Genomic DNA, 22,121 nt, shown 5'->3' on the forward strand with positions numbered 1-22,121 from the left:
ACAGACACACATAGAGATATATACATTAAGATGCATATGTAGAAGGTGCACACAATATGGAACAGCCACTATGCCTACAGTTTGCACCTGAACAACTGGACACTGTATGGGCCACCCATACAATTACAATCATCGCCTGCAACATATACCCACAGAGAGGTCATAGGAAAAACACCACACACAGGTTTGCAGAAATGGAAAACCTTTATTTGTGTACTATTACGGTTCTATATGCCATGTCATATAGCTGTGTGGACACTGACATCCATATAAACAGAGTAATGCAACTGTGAAACAGTGATACTAATACAGTAGTCTGGAAAGGTTTCACAACTGCCGCTGTCCAGGCCAATACCTTCATATTGTACAATAGTAAAGACAGACTGGGCCACAGGATACCAAGCAATCAACAGTATGTAATACAGATGCATAGTTCGGCAGCCTCCATCTACACTCTGTACAAAATCACTAGGTGATGAAGACTTGACCAAATGGTATGTAACTGTTACATAACAAGGCATAACTGACACCTTTACAAGCACACTGACAAACAAAACAGTTTTGTATGGCAGGAGGCAATAGGCCTGCATTAACCCAATATATGTGAGTAATGTAAATATAGGTGAAGTATATGGTACTGTACATGCAGATACCTTAAGGCAGCTCACCTCTGATACCCCAACATTTTGTAACAGCCTAGGCCAGTTACTGTGCATACCCCCTAGACTCAATACTACAGGCCCATATACCACTGTTACAAACACTGGCCTCTGAAGTGCATAAGGGCACACATGTATTGTTGTGGTGTAGCCCACACATATATGGCCTCAGCGCCACTGTATGTGTGGGGGATACAACAGCAGTGAACTGATCACAGCAATGGCAGTGTAATATACACACAGACCACTACAGTACAACCCCTGACAGCATGTCATATGTGCAAAGCTTAGTATGTAGGTAGAGGACAGAGACTGGAACACGGGCCCATATGTGGGAAACTGTTGCCATACACTAAGCAAGTTGATGGTGTTACAGGATAGTCTGCAACATACCCTTAGCCAGGGAATTGAGGTTAGAAACATAAATGGATGTAGCCATGTACTGATAGCACTCAACACACACACTGCCAGTGACATATCTGACACAGGACCTGTGTGGTGGACAGACAAAACATGATAGGCACACCTCTGGCCACCAAAAGGATATGCCCACAGTTGAGAGCTATGCAGACAGACTGCATTCCAACGTAAACTAGTATGTACACACACACCCTGTAACACCAGTACTATACAAAGCATAATACAACTCTACTCACACCCTGCCTGTAGTTCTGGAACCTCCTACAAATATGTAGCTGGCCTAAGTGTGTCAGTACCCCTGGAAGAGGTACTGCTACCTGCTGTCTGTAACACTGATGATCACACACAGGAAGGATGTCCATCACACAGGAAAGGTAAAGGGACCATGCCCACATGATATAGGGATTTATAGTAGCTGGTTGCCATTTTCTTCTTCTTCTTCTCTTTCAGCTGCTGCCATTAGGGGTCACCACAGTGGATCATCTTTTTCCATCTCTTCCTGTCCTCTGCATATTGCTCTGTCACACCAACTGCCTGCATGTCCTCTCTCACCACATCCATAAACTTTATCTTAGGCCTCCCTCTTACCTGGAAGCTCTATCCTTAGCATCCTTTTCCCAATATACCCATCATCCCTCCTCAGCACATGTCCAAACCAATGCAATCTTGCCTCTCTGACTTTGTCTCCAAACCGTCCAACCTGAGCTGACCCTCTAATATACCGATTCCTAATCTTGTCCATCCTTGTCACACCCAGTGCAAATCTTAACATCTTTAACTAAGCCACTTCCAGCTCTGACTCCTGCCATTTTGTCAGTGCCACTGTCTCCAACCCATACAACATAGCTGGTCTCACTACTGTCTTGTAGACCTTCCCTTTCACTCTTGCTGGTACCCGTCTGTCACAAATCACTTCTGACACTCTTCTCCACCCATTACACCCTGCTTGTACTCTCTTCCTCACCTCTCTTCTACACTCACCATTACTCTGAACTGTTGATCCCCAGTACTTAAACTCATCCACCTTCGCCAACTCAACTCCCTGCATCTTCACCATTCATCTATCCTCCCTCTCATTCACACACACATATTCTGCCTTAGTCCTGCTGACCTTCATTCCTCTCCCCTCTAGAGCATATCTCCTTCTCTCCAGGGTCTCAACAACCTGGTCCCTACTCTCACTAGAGATCACAATGTCATCTGCAAACATCATAGTCCATAGGGCCTCCTGTCTGATCTCATCTGTCAACCTGTCCATCACCATTGCAAATAAGAAAGGGCTCAGAGCCGATCCTTGTTGTAATCCTACCTCCACCTTAAATGGATCTGTCAATCCCACTACAGACTTCACCACTGTCACACTACCCTCGTACATATCCTGTACCACTCTTACATACTTCTCTGCCACTCCTGACTTCCTCATGCAATACAACAACTTCTCTCTAGGCACCCTATCATATGCTTTCTCCAAGTCCACAAAGACACAGTGCAACTCCTTCTGAAGTTCCTTATATTTCTCCATCAACAGTCTCAGACAAAACATCACATCTGTAGTGCTCTTTCCCGGCATGAAACCACTGTTGATCACTAATCATCACCTCCCTTCTTAACCTAGCTTCCACTACTCTTTCCCATAACTTCAAGCTGTGACTGATCAATTTTATCTGTCTATAGTTACTACAACTCTGCACATCACCCATATTCTTAAAAATAGGTACCAAACACTTTTTCTCCACTCCTCAGGCATCCTCTGACTTTACAAGATTTCAGAAAACAATCTGGTTAAGAACTCCACTGCCATTTCTCCTAAGCACCTCCATGCTTCCACTGGTATGTCATCTGGACCATCAGCCTTTCCATTCTTCATCCTCTTCATAGCTGTCCGCACTTCCTCCTTGCTAATCTGTTTCACTTCCTGATTCACTAACCCCACATCATCCAACCTTCTCTTTCTCTCATTCTCTTCATTCATAAGCCCCTCAAAGTACTCTTTTCATCAGCTCAACACACTCTCCTCACTTGTGAGTGTGTTTCCCTCACTATCCTTTATCACCCTTAACTGCTGCACATCTTTCCCAGTTGGGTTCATCTGTCTAGCCAATCGGTACAGGTCCTTTTCTCCCTCTTTAGTGTCCAACCTTTCATACAACTCTCCATATGCCTTATCCTTAACCTTTGCCACCTCTCTCTTTGTCATGCTCCTCATCTCCTCATGCTCCTGCCTACTTTCTTCATCTCTCTGACAATCCCACTTCTTCTTCTCTAGCCTCTTTCTCTGTATACTCTCTTGTACTTCCTCATTCCACCACAAGGTCTCCTTGTCCTCCTTCTTCTGTCCAGATGTCACACCAAGTACCTTTCTAGCTGTCTCCCTTACCATCTCCACTGTAGTTACCCAGCTATTCGGTAAGTCTTTACTGCCCCCCAGTGCCTGTTTTAACTCTTCCCTGAACTCCACCTCACAATCACCCTTTTTCAAATTCCACCATTTGATCATTGGCACTACTCTCACACTTGTCCTCCTTTTCTTGATCACCAACATCATCTTACAGACCACCATTCTATCCTGCCTAACTACACTTTCTCCTGTCACCACTTTAGAGTCTCCAATCTCCTTCAGACCGGCCCTGCTGCATAGGATATAATCCACCTGTGTGCATTTTCCTCCACTCTTGTACGTCACCCTATGCTAGTCCCTCTTCTTAAAATACGTATTCACCACAGCCATGTTCATCCTTTTCGCAAAATCCACTACCATCTGGCCTTCTGCATTCCTCTCCTTAACACCATACCCGCCCATCACTTCCTTATCCCCTCTGTTCCCTTCACCAACATGCCCATTGAAATCCGCTCCAATCACCAGTCTCTCACCCTTGGGTATACTCACAACTTCATCCAACTGACTCCCAAATTTTTCTTTCTCATCCATCGCACACCCAACTTGCAGAGCGTATACACTAACAACATTCATCATTATACCATCAGTTGTCCGCATATGTTATTTGGCAGAGGTTTTACACTGGATGCCCTTCCTGATGTAACTCTCCCCATTTATCTGGGCTTGGGACCAGCACAAAGAAATGCACTGGCTTGTGCATCCCCTGACAATGGTAATTGGAAGTACTACACAGCAAGCTGCATGCAGTTAGCAAGTGTAGGGCACTGATTGATGCAGAAGCCATCATCTGATCAAGTGCATCACCTACTAAAGCCAGGCTGCAATCTACCCCAAACAGCTCAATCCATTCACAGGAGAGAGAGAAAGCAAGCAAGCTAAAAAAAAAGCGGGAAGAAATAAAACCCACAGAAAAATTACAGCTGAAAATGCAGCCATCTATGCAGCAGCCAGTCATTAATACATAATTCCCACAACAGGTATGTGAAGTATATGTACATGTATTAGAATGTAGTACCTGCTCCATAGTATTGTGATAGATGATGTGGAATGCATTATATGTGCCAGCAGGTGTTGTTGTGATGATGGTCAAGTAAACAACTGCTATGGAAAATAGTGTTTGTCCATGTGGGTAGAGGGCCATAGCTGTTAACTGTGCAGGTCAGCACTAACAGACAGGATGTAAGCCATCATAGTATGTGTTGTGTAGTGGGGATTATGCATATGATGTGGCCAATAGCCAGTGGTGGAAGTAATGCCAGTATGATGAAATTGTGGGAGCCATGGACCACCACTGGCAAGTTACCCAGGTGAATCTGTAATGTAGCATGGCGGAATGCCATAGGTGTGTAATAGAGTTACCTGCAAACAGGTCCCACATATACCCCACTAATGTCAGGCAGTGTCCATATGTGGCACCTGTCTGTGTTGTACCAAGGCAGAACAGTGGAGCTGTGCAGGAAGGTGTCATGAAATTGTGGAGCTGATGCCTGAATGTACCCCACATATAGGTATGCATATGTGTACATATGTCACAGATATAATATCTAAGGATAAATGTATATCAGCATGTATGTCCAGAAATATACATATACCCATGTGTAGACATATATATGTGCACATATATATGAATGTACATATATTTACACACATATAAATACCAATATACAAATGTCTACATCTGTACAAACACACGCACAAACGGATATGTATGGAAATACATGTCCCATATATCACTATCACAGTGATGTGTGCTATGTGTGAGGCAGCAGCACACATAGCAATACACACAGATATCTACAGCTGGCAGTGTGTGCACCATGGATGGGTATGTCACATGTTAGCCCTGTCCTAGCACCACAATGCCCCCGCCTGTGAAGTATTTAATGGGAATATGGGGAAGTATGGCAGATACACACGTGGAGGTGATCAGGATTGGTAGATATAGAGGACAGTCTACAGGGTTGGTATGTGACACATGTGATGAGTAAATACCGTGGATGGAATGTGTGGTCTGTGATGTGGATGCCCCATGGTCCCCAATATGGGCACAATGGGAATAAGGCTCCCACTAACTGCCACTCACAACTGCAGTCCATGTCCTGAAGGTGCCAGATCTGGCGGCTGAGCAGGGAGGAGCATGTTGACCATGTGAATGTGTACTGGGTGTCTCAGACTGATGTAGCACATCCCTCATGTGTCTGTGGAGCCTGGTATGGAACAGACCCTAGACCTGAGCTCAGGGGACAGGAACATGTTGGTGTGTGCCCTGAGGGGGGTGGGCCAACATCCCCTGGGTGGTTCCACCTGATGGTATTGCTGTAACAGTACATGAGGAGGCTCCAGGTTGCCACACACATGTGTTGTGGCCAGGTATCCTGGTCAGATGGGTGTGGAGAGGTGGATCAGCTGGCCAATGGAACATATACATGTTATTGTGTCACTGTCATAGTACATATGTTGGTAGTAATAGTCTACACAGTCCCGGTACATGTCCAACAGCATGCATAGAACCCTCCTATAACACAGACTGTCAGATGTGCAGCAATCTAAGAGCAGCCATACCAGTGGCAAATATGTAACCCTAGTGTCCCTGACAATGGCATGCAAGTGAATAGTCAGTAACAGCCCAGCAATGCTAGTGTCCACACAGGGGACATGGCTACAATCACATAGCAGAAAGTTGGTATAATACACAATCTGTCCAAACAGTAGTTAAGCTGTAGCCATACCTAATAAGTTGCGTGTATAGTCTGTTGAAACTGATATGGTGGGGGTGACAGAGATGTGTATTATGAACTGTGGTAACCTTGCCATATGAGTCACTCAGGCCTGTTCCCATCCTCATGTTTTTCAGACAAGATGGCACACATCAGGCTGTCCGTGTATTCAGCGGAGGAGAATGAGGTCATCATAAACTACCTGGTTCAGCACTACCAGGTCCTGTTTGGCAGGACAGCACATGACCAGCAGGAGTGGACCACCCTGTGGAACGATCTCATCCACAGGGTCAATGATGTTGGCCTGCATAACCACAGTTATGAGCAGGTCCAGCATCATTGCAGTGACCTGCTTCACAATGCCCGTCTGCATGCTGCCGCAGTCCAGGGGGATCACCTTGCCACGGGGGGGCATGCCATCCATCCCCCCCTGACACTTGTGGAGGAGCTCCTGGCCAGCCTCCTGGCACCTGCCCATCCGGAACACCATCAACCATTGGACCCCTTCGTGGAGGTGGGTGTCACCCACACATCAGCCAAGGAGCAGGCAGGTAAGGACACAGAGCACATCAGTAGACCACTGTTGTGTAAATATCCGTGGTGGTACAGGTAGATCATGCATATCTGATATGTCATACAAGTATTGTGTTGCTGCATTTTAGTGACAAACAAATGTCCAGATGTGGTAGTATTGTGTGAATTTACGGTCGATGTATGGTAGTACTGCACTCAGCCTGCAGCAGTGCCACAGGCGTGGCCACTGACATTGTATCTCTCATCCACTTATGAAGGTCTCTCCAGGGTAACAGCAAGGCAGCAGCCTGAAGCTGTGGAGTATGTCTTATGTAGATGCATGCCAACACACCAGACATGTAATCATGATGTTAAATTCCATGCACACATCTAACACACCTACCCTGAATACATGCTGTACATGTGCATGTATTGTTGCTGTGAAATGCATGGTCTCACAGAGACAAACATGATGGGGTATTGAATTAGTATGTCACACACCTGCATGACAACTAACATCCTGTCATTGCAGAATGTGTCCACAGGGGGCAACATACTGTTGGCAGACATGGCCTACAGTAGCGACATATTCTGAACAACACCCATATACAGTGCAACACCAGTGTACATACTTGTAGGGCAATGCCAACTACTGCTGAGATACACAATGGCATACAGCATTACAGTAGTCCACATTATCAGCTGGGTCTAAGCTGCAACATGTGGTGTTCAGTGTATGGGACACTGCAAACTGACACATATGTGTAGGGCTTACCTGTCATGCATCTGCATAAATGCTGAGGGGACTCTCAGCATGAAACACCAGTGCATTGCAGCAAGAACTCCTAAGGATCGTAGAAATGGCTTTATCTGCAAATAGTCAGGTCCAGGACCTGTGGCAGCCATAACCCTACCCACACTGCAATAGTGACAGCATTGTGTGAACACCATGGGATGTGCACATGAGTAGACCTTGCAATCATGCATAATAGGGGGACATGTGTAGAGTAGGCTGAACATACACTGGCAATTGCAGAAGGCCCATGCTGGTATACCCCTGCCATGAGCAGTGACGGCTGTAGTACACACAACAAGAGGTGTGATAAACCATCATGATAAGGGTGTGCACACATATCCCCACATGGTGTGTATGCATTGTGGTCAGCAGCTGCACACCTAACACAATCTGTAGACACTACATGTGAATGTACAGGACATATGTTACATACCAGGTATGTGTACAGCTAAGATATGCAGTGCTGTGGTCTCATGGCAGATCACGGATGTGTGTGTAAAAGCAATAAAGGTGTGCACACCCCTCATAGCCATGATATGCTCTGATGGTTGTCAGTGTAAGCATTGTCTGCAGTGGCCATACATGTTCTGTTGATGTTGACAGCTGTAAATCAGGCATCAGGCATTCACCAATGACAACAGTCCACATATCATCCCAGGTGTGTGTTGCTGAAACACATAGTGGCTGTGAGAGGTACAGCTGACATAACTGACATGGTACTACACATTCTGCAATGTGTTGGACACCTGTGAATTGTGGTGCACAGTACATGGTAGGGTGCAGAACAGGTGCACAGCAATAGGGTGTACATGGGTGCAGAGGTATCCAGGGGAAGGGGCATCACCTAGTCACATCACATGCATCCTACACATGTATACCACTGCTAACATGGTGTGAGCATAACTGAACTGCATGCTGTTCTGTACCTTATGTTCTGCATGTTGGCAGAGGGGTAATTGGAGGACTGTGTGTACGATCATTGTGCAACCTCACCTGTACGTGTGTGTGTGTGTGTGTGTGTGTGTGTGTGTGTGTCTGCATCCTGCTGGTTAGTTAGTTTGCCTGCAGGGTCACTCTGGTGAAGTGGTGGGAGGTAGATGTATGTATGTATGTATGACGTGTGTGTGCATGTGTGTGTGTTTGTGTGTGGCCATGTATGCAGATGTGTGATTGTGGGGTGTTCATATTTCTGTATCCCCCTTTGGGACCATGCAGTACATAGACATGGAGTGTCACATTGCACACCAGGAATACCTGTCATGTACTCACAGGACAGCAAATAGTATAATATGGCCTGTAGCTTGGATCAGGCATCCAGAGGGGAAGGTAGACCCCAGGTACACACTTAATATTGCTGTCAGTGGAGACGTCACCTACAGCGCACATATGCAGCTCTACAGATGCATTGGGGAAGTAATAGTCAACACCAGGGAGTGTATCCAAATATTACAACTGACACATGATGGGCCTTCGGAGCAGCATATCTGGCATGTACTGAGCATTACATGCACATGACACACCAGTGGGAGATATTATGGGTATAACACAGTAACCCACACATATAGGGGCCATGCACATCATTCCAGCCATACAGAGGGTGCATACCAAATGATAGCATTGAGGCCATGTTACTCCACTACACACAAGTCAGGCAGGTAATGTAGCAACAGGCCTTGTGTTGTGCCCGCTTGTGTGGGCATTTAGAGGACTGTGATTGTTAATGAGTGGTAGCAATGTGTGTATGTTAACAAGTGTGATGCAGGATGGAGTAACACATGGACATATATGTAGGACTGTCTGTAAAGCCATGGACAGGTAGGTAGTACGGAAATGTGTGTGCGTGTGTGTGTGTGTGTGTGTGTGTGTGTGTGTGTGTGTGTGTGTGTGTGTGTGTGTGTGTGTGTGTGTACTGTTAAGCAATGCTGTACAGCTTTTAAAGAGCAGTTATTGTTTTCTGCCACAGGTGGCGAGGTGGGTCAGGATCCCTCCTGCACCCAATTTGATGTAGGTGTCCATACAGATACCGATGACGATGATGATGATAATGGTGAGGCACAGGTGGGGTTGTCATGGGCTGACACTGTGCTGACATCCCCCTTTTAGCCGCCTCACCCTGCACACAGTTACAGTGCCTATACACACCCCAGCACCAGTGGCCATAGCAGAAGGACAGCTGGCGTTCAGTGGCAGTGCACGGGAAAGTGTGGTAACCATGCCTAATGTGTCCAGTCACAGCAGGCATAGCTGGATGTCTGGCAGGCTGTCACATAGGCGGATGTCCCAGGGTGCTCATGGTAGGGCCGCTGGACATCATGCCCATGGCAAAGGCAACATAGCTGCAACCAGCAGAAGCATGTTCCAGGCTGTAATGGCAGCGCAGGCATGCATTGAGGGTTACACCAGACAGGGCCTTAGGCTGCAGAGGGCTGCACTCGCATCTGTAGGCGACAACCACCATGAAGTGGTGGCTGCCATCTGTGCTTCTACCAAGCAAGGGAACAGACGTCATGATGAGATGATGGCCCTCATCAGGCATGGTGTGTCCATGCTTCAACATGTGGTGAGGATGCGGGGACGCCTGCATGGACGTGGGCCAGCAACACCAACAGCTGGCAATAAACGTGGGCATGATAGGACACCAAGGGGTTCCTGTAGTGGCAGTAGCAGCACCAGCAGTGCAGGGGGGTGTGCTGTACACACCACACCACAGCAGGCCATGTGCACACGGTCCTGGGCAGTACCAGGAGGGATGTTGCACCAGCGGACAAATGTCATCAACAGGTGAGAGTAGCACTTTAACGCCTGTACCTGCACGTACCTGTGGAACCCCTGGCAGGCACAGTCCACTTGTCCATGGCTGGAGGCAGTGAACTGCACACCCTGCCAGGTATGGTCTGCAGCTGTCCATAAGCACCTGTGTAGGGCAGCCACAAGGCAGAATTGTGTGCATGCATACCCATACACTATGCAAAAATACCTAGGGCAACCTCATACCTACACACACCACATCACCTCAGCCAGGTCCCCAGAGTACACCCCTCATCCACACACATGCTGTCAAATGTATGGCCCACCCTCGGCCTCTGGCAGACCAACACCACACCCTATGCATATGATGATACATGTGCCCCATCCCTGTTATCCATACCATCAATGCAGAGACAGGCTGATATGGTTCTGATGCACATGGTGACTGTACATCAGTGTGCCACAGTCCTGCAGTGTAATATGCTGTAGGATGTAGAGTGTGAGGCATATTTGTCAGGTAGTGTAGCTGTCCACCAATGATGCCTTCTAGCTGTTAGTAATATTGCTTGGTTGTGGTCTCTAAACTGATATACAATTGTGTTTTAGGTATACATGTGTCAGCACGAGGATGCCCTGTGCATATGATGATACCTGTGCCCCATCCCTGTCATCCATATCATCGATGCAGGGACAGGCTGATATGGTTCTGATGCACATGGTGACTGTACACCAGTGTACCACAGTCCTGCAGTGTAACATGTTGTAGGGTGTAGAGAGTGAGGCATATTTGGCAGGTGGTGTAGCTGTCCAGCAATGATGCCTTCTAGCTGTTAGTAACACTGCTTGGTTTGGTTGTGATCTCTAAACTGATATGTAATTGTGTTGTTGGTGTACATGTGTCAGCACGAGGATGGTCTGCAGTCATATTGCACAATAGGGTATGTCACTGTGCTGACTGTGCTGACACCATGGCAGTGACATATCTGGGGTACAATCAAACACATTTCACAGGTTACTAAATTGGGTATTGCCTGTGCCACATGGACAGGTGGCCCATTGAGGCATGTATACCCTGCAACCTGATGTAGACCCATCCACATGCCAACACTGGGATTAGACCCTTACCTAGCAATGTCGTGATACTGACATGTGTGGCCTACATTACACAAACACTGCCTTTACCACTCTGTATCCACCAGACCTTGTTCTGTCCAGCAACAAAATGAGCAGCCCTTACAGGTCATGAACTCAGGGCCCTTTACACTGAAGTCACAACACATGACCACTACAACATGACCACTATGGGGACAGCTGTTGTGTTACCAGTATAGCTGCCATTACCCAAATTGAGTGATATTGAACACTTGCCTTTACGTCATAGAATGTGTTGTCCTTGTCATTAATATGACTGTTGCATCACATATGTTGTTTTATCATAATGTACACATAGCAGATACATACGGTGGGATACATGTGGGAGGGTATATGCAACCATGACGTTTACTCATGACAGGTATATAGTTGTATACATATAGGTGTACATATATATGGCCATGTGTACACCTCTTCGTATGTACATATGTATACATATCTATACATATCTGTATCTACACATATGTATATATATAGGTATATGTATATCTACATATAGATATATGTCTATATATAGCTATATATGTATGCACATCCTATGTGTGTATATATATATATATATATATATATATATATATATATATATATATATATATATATATATATATATATAGATAGATATCTATGACTATATATGCATACATATCTATACCAATATTCCTTCTACTGTCGATATATCTGTAGATATCCATAAGTATCAGGCTGACAGTTGACTTTCTTTTGACACCTCACGTTAAAGTGGCCTTGGCCAGGAAAGACCTTGCCCACCTGATCATGACCCTGGTCACATCCAGGGATTCCACCGTCAATAGTTCCTCATTGTCATTGTTCCCCTTTCACTTATCAGACCAATGAGTGATGTATCTCACCCCCATCGACATCTGCAGCAATCATCCCAAGCCAAAAGTGGAGAGACCCCAAAGTTCCTCACCAAAAAAATAAGGACTGCTGCCAGAGAATAGAAACCCAGCTCTCAGAAGCTCGCATACCGGCCTCATCAGAGGACATGTGCCTGACAAGACAGGCCAAGGTCAGTTTAATGATTGCTCTCCATGCCAAAATCAAATCCACAAAAACACCAAACCCAGTGAGCAAGTGGAGTTAAACCTTAGCAACGGATAATATATTGATGTAGTGCTGGAGGGATAGATAGACTCCCTATGCTGTGGTGCTGTGGAAAAAAATCGTCCATCCCAGGCAGATGAGGAGCCGCTCTGACTCTGTTCAAATCTAATCTAGACCTGTGGATGGGAGATCGGTTTACCCCGGAATTCATCCCCTGTCACTGCTGGACAACAACACACACAAACCACTGGGTACAGTATTTTATATAAGGGGGGTAAGGCTACAAAAATTGGGCTAGGCTTATAAATGCCTTAGGGCAGATAGCCTAGTATAAACCTATGAACCTATGAACCTATATGTATCACTATCTGTATATGTGTAGACATATATTGCTCTGTATATGTATATATCTGGGTGTGTATATGTATATCTATGTACATATACATACCCACCTATATATATATGTCGATATGTATATGTGTAATCATATAAATATATATATGTATATATATATATATATATATATATATATATATATATATATATATACGATTACATGTACAGATATTCTCACCATATGTCCTGGACATGGAGTGTAGACCTACCCCAGCCCCTACAGTCCTAACATCATAGTACAAGTGGATGTCAGGTATGTATAGCAGGTATATTGGTAGACTATTGCTACTGTAATTGGGATTGTCTTCACAGACATGGTGTATGTGGGACGTCACATCTGCTTCCACATGTGTGTCATTGGCTACTGACAGACATCCTAAGGACATCCTAGTAAAGTACCACTGCTAGCACGTACTGCCCCAGTGCACTGCAGCACAGATATTTGCCAATATATGTGGACATTCTGAAACACTCTTTATAGTCCAGAGGTATAGACAGAACCCCTTAGTGCTAAACATGTGTACCATGCATGACAATATGGATGTTAACAGCCATGAAGATGGGCATAAAACATAATGACTGGTATGCATATGCCACCATAGGCTATACATTCACACACCCCTGTCTGGCCTGACACATAATAACCACTGCTACAGGGGTGCCATGGCCACATACTACCCACTAGTTATTGACATACATCTGTATAGCATCCCACTGCTCTGTCTGACATACATGACTGCTAAAGGAGACCCGGCAGCAGTATATCCAGCAAGTATCTCCACATGACATCTCACTGGATAAGTACACTAAGCTGCTAGACATGTAACAATGCACTGCGCAGGCTACAGGCAGACCTGCTCAACACTGGCCAACATCTCCTATGGGGGAATGCACATGTACCTGCATATATAGCAGGCTCTGCAGGCATGTCACAGCACAGGGTAAGATACACCTGTGTGAAGGTGCATAACCACATCCAATGTAAACACAGCCACATATGGTAAACTAGCATAAGAGTACAGTGTATGGACTATCTGTTAAACACCATCCTCATATGTGCCACTCACAGACTAATCCTACATATACTGGGCTGCTACCTGGTGTTGTCTGCTGGCTGCCTGTGGTATGGGACATGTGTGTGTATGGCCCTACAAACATGTAAGCCAATACAGTAACATACAGCATGTAACATCAGATAGGACAGAACCTATAACAATGACATCTACCACAGTCTGTACACAGGCTAAAGAACATAGGTTCATAGGTTCATAGGTGGGTACTAGGCTATCTGCCCAAAGGCATTTAAAAGCCTAGCCAGAATGTGTTGGCTTTTGCCACCTCCTTAGATTAGTTCCCTGTGCCTCTGTCCAGCAGAGCCACTGAAGTGATCACTGAGGTAAACTTTCTGTTTCCTATCCACTCGTCAAGGTTTTTTTTGAAGAGTGTTTGCGAGGAGCTCTGCCTAATGTAGATTGGGATTTTGTTCCAAAGCATGGGAAGTCTTTGGGGCAGAAATCTGTCCCTCCAGCATGTCCTATTTATTGTTGTGGTGAGGTTTAGATCCCTAGAGCGTGTGGCTCGAGGGGATAAGGTTTTCTTTAGGTGGAGCATGTCCATCAATTCTGGGTTGGACATGGCCTTGTATGTCAGGCAGAGATCACCTCTGAGTAGGCGGTATGCAACCGAGTACAACTGGAGTTTCTTCAGTTGATTTGCATACGGCATCTGTTTGAGGCCATTGATCCTCTTGGTGAGGTACTTCTGTGGTCTTTCCAGCTATTGCAGGTGTCTTGTAAGGTACATCCCAAATGGGGTGTTGTACTCTAAGATGGGTCTGATGAATGATGAGTAGAGTGGCACAATGACCTCTTTTGATCTGGATGTGAACCCTTTTGTGAGTAGGTGGGCCACGTAGAAGGATTTTCTAACCACTTTGGCAATGTCATTATCAAAGGTGAGATTACTATCTACTTGGGTCCCCAGATCCCTTATTATGTCTTCCTTATTTAGGGGACTACCACCTATGTGGTAGTTTGTGTGTACTTTGTTTTTTCCAAAGAGGATGACTATGCACTTTTTGGCATTTAGCTTGAGGCCATTATTTTGACACCAGGTATCCGTCTCAGTGAGACCCTTTTGGAGGATGTCTGTGTCAGCCAGAGAGTCAGTTATAGCCCCTAGTTTGCAGTCATCTGCGAACTTGGTCAGCTATAGTCCTCCTGTGCTTGCCTGTACCTCTGAGAAGTATATGCCGAACAGGAGGGGTCCTAGGACTGAGCCCTGGGGAACACCACTTGTATCCAGTTTAGAGACGGACCTAGCTCTCGCAACTCTCACAATGTGGGTTCTGTCTGTGAGCCAGTTGGAAACCCATCTTGTGATGTATGGGTTTATATTCAGGCTGGTGAGCTTTTCTATAATTCCAGAATGGGGAATGGTGTCGAAGGCCTTAGTGAGGTCTAGGTAGGCTGTGTGTACCACCTTTCCCTCATCTATAGCCTTGGTAACTGTCTCAAAGAAGTCCTCCAGGTTTAGGAGGCATAATCTGCCCATAACAAAGCCAAACTGGGTAGGTTCCAGTGTTTGGAGGTTCCCAATGTCTCTTTTAATGAGTTCCATGATGATGCGCTCCATAGCCTTGCAGACCAAGCTAGTCAGGCTTATAGGGCAATAGTCCCCAGGGTCTGTTGTGGCTCCACCTTTGTGGAGCAGAATAACTGTTGCTGTGTGCCAGTCTATGGGTATGTAGCCTGTGGAGAGGCTGAGTTTGAACAGTGTGTTTAGGTGAGGGGTTAGTCGCACACTGTTGACATTCAACATAGTTACACAGACCTTAGTACTGTACAAATGACCAGGGAATGTCCTGGTAATGTCATCAAATATTACCCATACTGTACATAATGTGTAGCAGTCTGATATCTCACTGGTTTGCTATCAAATGTGATGACACTAATGATGGTGTACAGCACATATGCACCTCTTTATGCATGACATATGTACAAAAGTTGACAGCGCTGTGGCTGGAAGCACATACACAGGGCCAATATTGACATGTTTCTGTGATAACCTCATACATGTACTGTTGTAACAGGGTTTGTTGCAACATGTGTCCTATGAGGGATATGAAATCATTAAGTGTCATGGCTTTCACCATCTACAGACTGCAATCCTCACACTACCTTCTGCAGTTCACAGATGCATGCCCTGTGGGTAACACGACACCAAGGGAACAACACACTGCTCAGTCTGTAGATGACCCTGCAGATGTGTATTCCTCATAAACATAGTACTGACATGGGAGGTATTGCAACATGTTGGACAGCCATGTCCACACACACACTGTTAAACCATTACTCCACATGCAGTATAGCACCACCTACAGTCTGTAGTCAGGTCAAGCACATCCCCCTCCTGTGTGTTGCTCTGTTTCCACAGTGTATGTTGTTAGAGGTAAATCTCCACTCCATCTGAGATGCTGTTCACCAAACAACAGATCCAGTTACTGCTCACAGTGGATGTAAAGGGCCAACACCAACATGATGTTCCTAGATATTGGAGTGTGTTTCCATGAAATTGGCTATGGGAAAGTTATCACAGCTGTTCCACATGCACTCAGCTAGAGGAGGACTGCAATTGGTGCAGAGGCCATCAGCTGATCATGACGATCACTTACAAAACACAAGCTTCTGCCTAGCAAAGCAGGTGAACACCCCACATCCACCAGAATGGGTGTGAGAGGGACAGACAGAGACAAAGTATGTCAGGGAAGGTGTGGGTGAGTAAAACCTAAGCATGTCTGTGTCACACACCTACCAGTACAGGGTTTCAAACACCTGACTGACTATGCATAGCTATCAAATGTGCATGCAGTTACTGTATGAGCCACATAGCTTACATGTTGGTGAGCTGTCCAGACGTATATATACTGGAGAGTGACATCTGCAACACTGTTGAAATACAGTAGGTGTAGCACATGAGCCTGTCCACATGAACAGGTGTCAGAGTCAACACAGCCACACTCTCTAAGGGACTCCTACACATTGTCACACTTGGCAGAGTAACTAATACACTTACTAACCAGTTACTTTGCCAGAATACAGTAATGCATAGGTATCAATTGGCCCACAGGGGTTATCCTGGGGTTCTATGGTCAAAGGGTATGTGAAGGTGTCTGACATTAATGACTATTCTTCAGTATGCCAAAGGGGGTGGTACTGGGTGTGAATGTGGTCGGAAGCATCATACACTACACACACAGACACAGGGTGCCAGTACTGGCATGCATGTGTGCATTGCTTCACAGGTGTGTAGTGGTTGACTGTGCCAGGTGGCTGTACAAGGCTAGGTGAGGGGTATACCTTGGCATCATGTCACATGAGAATAGTCTGCATTATGGCTAAGGGGTGTAGTGTCTGGAATGACCCACACAGGTGGGTAGAGTATTAACCATCCAGTCACATGGGTTACTATTGTGCATGGCCAGTGCTGTGCAATGCTTGCCATGTATTTGTTCTATACACCATGACATGGAAGGTGTTTGGGATGTGCACACATCCCACATTCATGTACAGTGGCATGTGGAAGTGTACCTGGTTTCTCTGGCCCATGTTGTGTACACAGAATGTTATCAGATGTGACCATCCTGCCCTCATGTGGTGGGGCCACATAATGGACAGCAGGTTGACCCTGCACCTACATTGATAGCATGCTACAAGTATTCCCTGGTTTCAGTGGCATCTGTCCATACAGGGTATGTGTGTAAGGCATGGTATGTCCTTTGTGGATCACATTTGATGGAACCACAGTTGTTGCAGGCGTCCAGTGGGAAATATACTGAAGGCATATTGTCTGCAATGATGTGCCTATCGTACCAATGGACAGGGTGCCATGCCCTCTGTAGGCCACTGCATTCATACCATAGTTACTATCAGTCATCAATATGCAGTGTACTACACACATATTGGCTGTTGCTTTGGCATGTGTGTGTGTTTGTGTGTGTGTGTGTGTGTGTGTGTGTGTGTGTGTGTGTGTGTGTGTGTATGAGACATGGGTTGAGATTGCGCTCTGGGTAATACTGGGGTTGCTAACTGTGATTGCCTGGCCTTGATGTCACATGTATGGGTATGGATATGCACCCCAGCCTCTCAACTATTTCACAGCTGTTATCCCTGTTCAGTTGACGTTGTGATATATACTAGGGCCACCATATAAGAAATTTGCAAAACCCACTATACATTGGGCCCAGGTGTCACACATGCACACAGGGTATGAGGTACAAACACACACACACACACACACACACACACACACACACACACACACACACACACACACACCTGTCATGTCCAGGAGTAGAACCCCTACCTAACTAGTTTGTTACACTACAGCACTACGCAATTATAGTACATGCCACAGTAATTATTGCAGTACTCCTTCCCCAAAGGTGTATATCACATTGGCTGACATCAGCAGGCTTGCCAAAGTAGGGCATTTGACATGTACTGAGTGTGACTAGCATAAAATGCATTGCTCCCTGCACAGACAGTGGAACACACACAAAACATCCACAACCGACATGTGTGGGTATAGAACCCCTAACAAAGATCTATAGCACACTATAGCATGGAGCATGGAGTATAGGATGCATGATGGGGATTACAGGATGACTCCTTCCCCAAAGGTGTATAACACATTGGCTGACATCAGAGGGTTGCCAAAGTATGGTATTTGAAATGTACTGAGTGTGACTAGCCTCTAATACATAGCTCCCTACACAGACATTGAAACACACACAAAACATCCAGAACTGCCATGTGGATATAGAACCCTACCAGAGTTCTGAATAACACTACAGCAGTACACAGTTATGGCACTCACTATTGAGATTACTGGGCTACAACCTTCCCAGAGGTGTATTTCAAGGTGGATGACATCAGCAGCCTTACCAAGGTAGAGCATTTAAATTGAAGGGTGTGTGTCTACTCTAAAAAGCATTGCCTTCTACACAGACAGACACACAATTGCCAAGGCTGGGGTTAGAACTCATACTTAACTAGTTTAGCACACTATAGCAGTACAGAGTTATGGTACATGCCGTGGAGATTACTGGCCTAACCCTTCCCCAAAGGTGTCTTTCACAGTTGATGATATCAGCACACTTGTCAAAGTGGACCATTGGAGGTTGTAATGTCTGTGAATGGGCTCAAAAGCATTGCTCCCTACACTGACAAAGGAACACACACACAAACACGACTACACTTACCATGTCTGAGAATAAAACTCCTACCTAATTAGTTTATTACACTACAGCAGTACGCAGTTATAGGATGTGCTACAGAAATTACTGGGTTACAGCTTCCCAGAGGTGTATTACTAGGTGGATGACATCAGCAGCCTTGCAAAGGTTGAGCATTTGAATTGAAGGGTGTGTGACTAGACTAAAAAGCATTGCTCTCTACACAGACAGACACACAAACACACACATTTGCCATGTCTGGGAATAGTACTCCTACCTAACTAGTGTATCAGAGTACAGTGGTACACAGTTACAGGATGCGCTATGGAGATTACTGGGCTACAGTTTCCCAGAGGTGTATTCTTAGGTGGATGACATCAGCAGCCTTGCAAAGGTTGAGCATTTGAATTGTAGGGAGTGTGACTACCCTAAAAAGCATTGCTCTCTACACAGACAGACAGACATGCAAACACACACACAGTTGCCTTGTCTGGGAATAGTATTCCTACTTAACTACTTTATCACACTACAGCAGTATGCAGTTACAGGATGCACTACAGAGATTACTGGGCTACAGCTTCGCAGAGGTGTATTACTAGGTGGATGACATCAGCAGCCTTGGAAAGATTGAACATTTAAATTGTAGGGAGTGTGACTAGCCTAAAAAACATTGCTTTCTACACAGACAGACAAAAACACACATTTGCCATGTATGGGAATTGAACACCTACCAAACTAGTTTATCACACTACAACAGTATAATGTTATGGCATGCGCCATGGAGATCACTGGGCTACAACTCTCCCAAGGGTGTATTCCACAGTGGATGATCTCAACAGGCTTATCATAGTAAGACTATGGGGAAGGCAGTGTGTCTGCATGGGCCATAACACATTCATGTAGAGGTTGACATGCCACATGCAGCCACACACAGGGTCATATTCCACAGGTACATGTATACAGCTGCTAGTTGACTACTTCCTTGAACAATCATGTTTCACAGCTGGCACATGCACCAATAGTCTGTCATACTGATAGATACTGGTGGCTAGTATCTGCAGTGAGTGACATCTGAACCTCATGTGTTTGGGACCTTTTGGCTGTGTGCTGGGTAGGACAGGCCTGGATGGCTCCTTGTTATGGTCACCCTCTTCCACATATCTCTGTATGTCTACCTTTGGCTTATTATAGTGTGTCGTCCTTACATATATGCCTGTATTCCTAGTCACTGTGTGTGCAAGGCATGCGTGGTGCATACTGATGAGTGTCTGCACTAACAACTGCAACTGCCAGATATGTCTGGTCCACTGGTGTTTGCAGATACTGCCTTCATGTGTTTAAGTGTGTGAGCATGCCCAAATATGACCTCTCAGTATGTTGTTGACAGTCATCGCCTTCATTTCTCTGTGTGTGAGCATGCCCAGTATGGCCTTCTGTATTTAATGTGTGGATCGAGTCCAGGTAGTTTATATTGCAGTGCTGACCTTGGTGTTGTACACCAACAGGTGGCATGCAGTTTCTGCAGGGTATCCATCAAGCATATGGCAGTGACTGTTCCTACATGTCTGCATAGGATGTGGGGGGGGGCTCAGCCGACTATGCCTACATTTCTACACTGGATGGGGGGCACACCTGACTGTTATTACAGTACTACATCGGGGGGGCACACCTGTCTATTTCTTCTTTTCTACACAAGGTTGGGGGGCACACCTGACTGTTATTACATTACTATGTAGGATGTGGGGAGCACACATGACACTTGTACACATTTGCTATGACTGTACTGGTATGTCAGGTACTCCATTTCATTTTGTATTGTTAACTATCATGCTGACTAGAGGCATACCAGTGTACTACAGATTGTGGCTTTGGTTGCCCTACATATTATTGCCTGACTTCCTACCCTTCAGAACCAACATCCAACTGCCTGCCCTGCTGTGGTCTGTCTGTGTAGGCCTGTGGGGAGGTTAACCATATCCATCATTCAGGGGCCATGGCACAGGCTTTGTTTGAGTTTGTCTACACCTGTCCTGCTGGCTGAGAGTGTTGTTGGCTATGTGAACTGTCCTGACTGTCATGTGTGGGTCATATGGAAACACATGTCACTCAGCACATTTCCTGCAGTGGGTTTTGTCACCCTGTGTAGTACTGGCTATTATGGTGACTCCAGTATGTGCTACAGATGTCATGGTTCCACTATGGATGTCTACTGTCTGCTGCCATAACATTCATCCACCAAATTCCTTTGTATGCTCACATCCATACCATAGCTACAGGTAATGACACATTCTACTACATTTGGCAACCGGTAGGTTGATTGACATAACTTAAGGGTGTGCCAAACTTGCGGATGGTGCTGGAGGGCTGCCTATGTCAGATACACATAGTACACTCCATGTACATGGTTGAGCACAGGTAGTGTCATGCGTGGCATCTCTTTTACTGTATGTGTGAGTCAGAGAGAGGTGTCATTCCCTGGGTCTCTACTGTGTCATTGCATGTGCTATGCGTTGCCTCTTTGCCACAGCCACAGTATACTGGGCATACCTCCATCTGCCTACTGGAGCAGGCTCAGGTTGTTAATCCTCCAGGTCACTCTGTGCCTGTGCAGGCCTTGGCATTGGTGGGGGGCTGTGTGGCCCTGCCCCATGCTGTTCCTACTGCAGCTGTTTCCACAGGATCATATTGTGTAGCAAAGCACATACCATAACAACTTGGGTACATGTAGCTGGTGAATACTGCAAGTCTCCTCCTCCAAACAGGTTCAAATATATGTGAGAGATGCAACCATATAGCCAAACTGGAGGCTGAGCTCTCTCATCTCAAAACTGGTGTAACCAGTCAGGAGGAGAAGGTAACCTCACACAACACAATTCCAGTATCACATAGTCCCACCACAACAGCGAACCAAACACATAAAAACACAAAAACATACTCGAAGGCTCTAAATAAAAATTTACCTAAACAAGAGAGACCTCCAAAGCAGACATCCAAGTGAACGCTACCCCAAATCAAAATACGT

The sequence above is a fragment of the Protopterus annectens genome, chromosome 9.part0 (genome assembly GCF_019279795.1).
Source record: "Protopterus annectens isolate FY-2018-M chromosome 9.part0, PAN1.0, whole genome shotgun sequence".
NCBI classification, from domain to species: Eukaryota; Metazoa; Chordata; order Ceratodontiformes; family Protopteridae; genus Protopterus; species Protopterus annectens.